This window comes from Syzygium oleosum, unplaced genomic scaffold, assembly GCF_021117445.2.
Source record: "Syzygium oleosum isolate NSW1041296 unplaced genomic scaffold, Sole_v2.1 Sole_v2.02, whole genome shotgun sequence".
Classification (NCBI taxonomy): domain Eukaryota; kingdom Viridiplantae; phylum Streptophyta; class Magnoliopsida; order Myrtales; family Myrtaceae; genus Syzygium; species Syzygium oleosum.
Window position 1 is genome coordinate 12,003,266 of NW_026607486.1, and position 5,089 is coordinate 12,008,354.

Here is a 5,089-nt window from a genome sequence, read left to right on the forward strand (position 1 = left end):
TTGCAAGCAATTACATTATGAATACTATTAAAACTAGTACTTGTGCATCGATCTCCCAAAAAAAAAAAACCTATTACCTTTCAATTCTTGTATCATTATTTTAGTTTTAAGATTTCCCGTCTTCAATTAAATTTCAACATGTTGTCTTAGTTGTAGCTTTCAGATCTTCATCGTCAATTAAATTCTGGCGTTGTATCTCTCTATCATCTCACTTTGTTGTGGATTAAATTCTGGCAAAGTGTTGTGTACTTTAACGTTGATTAAATTCCATTGAAGTATATCTATCGATTTCCTTATGCTTCAATGATATATCTTGTCTGGAATCACTACAGAACTTGTCTTCTCTTATAAAAATTGAAGAACGGCTTTCGATAAAAGATATTTTGTCATTGAGACAAAGCTCAGTAAAATATCTTTTTGGCACGTCTGGTAGGACTAGTGTGGTCGATTTGAGAAAATACAATGGTTAGGACAAGGAATCAATTTGGTCCTAATAATGCCGTCAGTAGCAGCCTGTCACCTCAGCAAGGCAATGACAGAATAGGATGTGCTGCATCGTCAGCTGCTCAAGCAGTAGCAAAACAAAACCTACGTGGGGAAGTCGATGTCCAAGACAACTCACCGACGAGTGGAGGAGACAATTAGAGCCAAGTCTGATGTCGTTGGCCACTATGAGCAGAATGTTTGAGGAACAACAAAATGGTTTGACTAACCACAAGGTGAAGCACATTATTGAAGTGGTCAAGCCAATACTCATTAACGTTAACGAAGTTGTGTTGAAACCTGCATCATCAAACCAGTCATTTCTGATGTAAGGGAATCCTGTAGTTATCGAGTATGTTCCTCCATCCTCTTCTGGTCAATATACTTTTGGTACAGTAGGCCAGTAATTTCACCTCCACCACCGATTAAGATTTTACAAAGACTTGAAGTTATTGGTTCAACCCAAAGTAATGTTAATGAGGTTGCGCCTAGGAGTAACCTGGTTAACCCTGTTTAGGCCAACTCAAATGGAAATAATAATGGCAATTTGGTGAATCAAAATGTTCAACAAAATATACTTTTGCCAAATGTAGAAAATGTCAAGCCAGTTGGACCAGTACCTGATGTTGAGGATGTGAGACCGTTTGGGCCAACAATCCAACCTAATATAGGATACACTCTATATAGGCCCATTGTTCTAATCGATAACCAGGCTAGACCACTGTCTCCGCCTAAGATGCAAGACAGTTAAGGAATTCTAGGAGGCACTGCAATTCCTCCCAATCTAGGATATATGCCTACAGGCCCAATGTTCTAATCGCCAATCAGGCCAGACCACTATATACGCCTAAGGGGCAGGACTATTAAGGATTTCAGAGGCTCTGCAATTCCTCCTAGTCCGGGATATAAGCCCTATAGGCCTAATGTTATAATCGACAACCAAGCCAGACCACTGTATCCACCTAGGGAACAAGATGGTCAGGGAATTATAGGGCAAGGTCTTCAAGATGTCCAATTGTTAGCCTACCAAGTAATGCAACACCTAGGATATGATGGAGGAACCATTAGGCTTATTGTAGAAAACCATATCCATAGTGGGTTAATTCTATACCTTATCCAAGAGGTTATAAAATGCTCGACTTTACTCTGTTATTGGGATGATGATCAATCTATAGTGGAACAGATTAGTCGATACAGCTCAATGTGGCAACGCCTATAATAATGGCAACTTGCAATTAAGGTTATTTCCTTTACCCTTGTCAAAAACTACTTTTACTTGGTATACCTATTTACAAGGCCAATTCAATTCAGAACTTGGATGAAATGGAAGCACAATTTCATGCTCAATTCTATAAACCTATTCTCGACGTGACTATTGTGGATTTGGCAAGTATCAAGCAATATAGTAATGACTCAGTAGACCAATATATTGCTCAACTTAAAAAATCGAGAAATCGATGTCTTGCTTCCCTTCCAGAGAAAAACTTTACCATGCTAGCCTTTGGTGGTTTAAAATTTGCCCAGAGGGAATGACTTGAAGGTCAGCCGTTTAAGGATTTATTCCAGTTGACGACGAGAGCGACCATATATGACAATCTTTTAAAAGAAAAGGACAGAAAGCCATAAATAGATTTTAAACACAATGTGGCTTTCATGGAGAGTTGCAAATCTCAAGAAGAGTAAGAGCAAGAGGAGAATGTTGAAATTATTGTGGGTAAGATGATGATCGACAAGTCATATGTTTGTCAAGTGTTAAAGCCAGCCAAGGTGAAAGAAAAAAAAAAAAAAAGAAACCATCATGGCTAAGGCAAAAGATACTCGAGTTACTCATTCGATATTAATTAAATGGATGAAATCTTTGACTTGTTCCTGAAGGACAACCTAATAAAACTGACTAAAGGCTAGACTATCCCAAGTAAAGAAGAATTGGCAAATGAAAAATATTGTAAATGGCATCACTCATGGAGCCATAGCACTACTACCAATTGTATTATTTTCAGCAATGTTCAAAAAATAATTCGGCAAGGTAAAATCAAGTTTTCTTATGACAAAGGAAAAGCTCCCATGGAGATAGATGCTGATCCATTCCCTCACATGATTGGGATATTGTCGACTAAGTTCAAAGGAAGAAGCCACAATAGTATAACTTGTGCGCTCGATGCAAAGTGGAAATAAATCAAAGCTCTTACACTTGACCTAGGGGAAAGATGAAAGGAGAATGGCATCAAGGATAAGGTCAGGGAACTAATTATCATCCAAATTACATCAATCATGTCAACTTCATTGACCAAATGGATCGCCCTAAAGTGTTTGATCGAGTTAACCTGTCTGATGGACAACTACAAAGAAGAAGTTATTTAAGCAAAGGTATGAATAAGGAGATTCTATCATCGGTACATTGGGCAAGCCTAGTGGAAAATTTAATTATTATGTTAGTTATGCAACCCAAAGCCCTGTGCTAATATCAAGGACATTGTTCGTACTAGATAGGGTGAAGAGTCTTTGACAACGCATCTCCTGAGAAGATCATCGGATCAAGACCATCTCATCGATGGACTTTAAAGGTTCCTTATAACCCTCCAGAATCGATTGAAGTGTTGGAGAAAAATCTCTAAATGAATTTTGATGATACCCAAACTATCCTTGTTTTAATATCTACATTGTTTAGTGCAGATAAAGGACCAAGTGATATTCATGGTGTAAATCGACTAAAAAGGAATTCTCAAATTGTCATTGCAAGTTTTATGTAAACAGCACCATCGGACTTAAAAGATCAGCTAAATGACGATATTTCATTAATGTTGTAAAAGATCAAGTCATTGGTGATGTTAGGATAACGGATCATTGAGTATGACCGTTGTCTCACTATTATAGCCGTTGGCAACTGAAAATACACAGTAGAAGATTCGGAAAATAAGAGAATAGGCCGTCTGACAGTTTGTCAGAGCCGTAGCTGCAGAACAGTAGCAGAAGCTATTTCAGGAAGTCTGCAAATATTCGGGAAAAGGCTGTATGGGCAGCTGGTTCCTCGAATAGCAACACCAACGGACTCTAACGGCTACTCTGCTTTCCAAGACATCCTCAACGGTCACATTGAAGATGCCTATGAAAGAGATCTTTAAAGCCAACAAGTTAGAGAAAAAGAGAGAAATATGCGCTTATACGAAATCCAGAAATCTGCTACTTGTTGTGCTCATAGCAAGAAGCTCTTGTTTGTCTATAACACTTGCTGCCTTGTAATTGAGCTGAAAGATCAAGTGTACCAAGTGATAGCACCACCTAATTCTTGATAGTATGATTTATCATTTGATTGATTTAGTGTTTGATAAGTGTAACTTGTTCAGCTGATTAAATGTGTATTCCAACCCAACCTGTAGTTGTTAGTGGTGAGAGTGGAACGTAGGCTGCCTTGTTTGTCTATAACACTTGCTGCCTTGTAATTGAGCTGAAAGACCAAGTGTACCAAGTGATAGCACCACCTAATTCTTGATAGTATGATTTATCATTTGATTGATTTAGTGTTTGATAAGTGTAACTTGTTCAGCTGATTAAATGTGTATTCCAACCCAACCTGTAGTTGTTAGTGGTGAGAGTGGAACGTAGGCTGGGGATAAAGCCGAATCACTATATATCTTTAGATGCTGATATTTATCTTCCTGTTTATCTTCTTTAACACACAATCAAATCACCATTTCACACACATTTGGTTGAACTCAATAATTACTTAGTACCTGCTATTTTCTGCAAAAGTTTGAAAAACCTATACAGCAACCTATTCACCCCCCTCTAGGTTGCATTGTTAGCCCCAACAAGGTCACATAATCTCTAGATCTCAGATCTTAGGCTCGCTCGACATTGGATCGAGATCGATTGGGTCGGCGACAGCTGTAGAGTGGAGGTGGCCTTGCATACCCGAGCCATAGGCGATGGGGGAGGTGGGAGTTCATTCCATGTAGGTTTGGTCTTGTTTGCTCGAATTTCTAGTAATTGGAATGCTGAGTTTTTCTAGGTTAATCAAACTCTGAAATGGAAGGCGTGGCAATAGTCGCTCGTGGGTGTGCGGTGGCCCACAGGGAAGAACTCGAAAAGTGGAAACAAAGATGAAGTCGCAAAGATCCACCGGGAATGGTTCCATGAATTCGAATGACTTGGCTATCGGCGCAAATCGGTCCAATCACCCAAACGATGGATCGTTTTCTATCTCTCTTTTCTTTTGTGCTTTCTCTTGCAATTAGATCGAGTCCCGTGGCTGTTACCGCGACGGCATCCGGTCAGGAACAAGCGGCTAGTGGAATCGGGAGATGATCGGAGGTGGAGGGAGGGAAGAAGTGGAGAAGGGGGCGGTGAGATTTGAGGGAGAGAGAGGCGAGGAGCATTGTCATCTAGAGAGGGAGAGAGAAGAGAGGAGGGAGTCAAACTTATTCCTCGGTTTGGGTTGAAAGTGGGTTTGTTGCTTAACCCATTTTCCATTTGGGTTAATACCACGAAAAATACCAAATTTGTACGCTTATAATAAATTTACCCCAAACTAATTTTTTGACCACCAAAAATCTCAAACTAGTACATCTGTGACAATTTTATTTTTCGCTAGTTATCGTTAAATTTT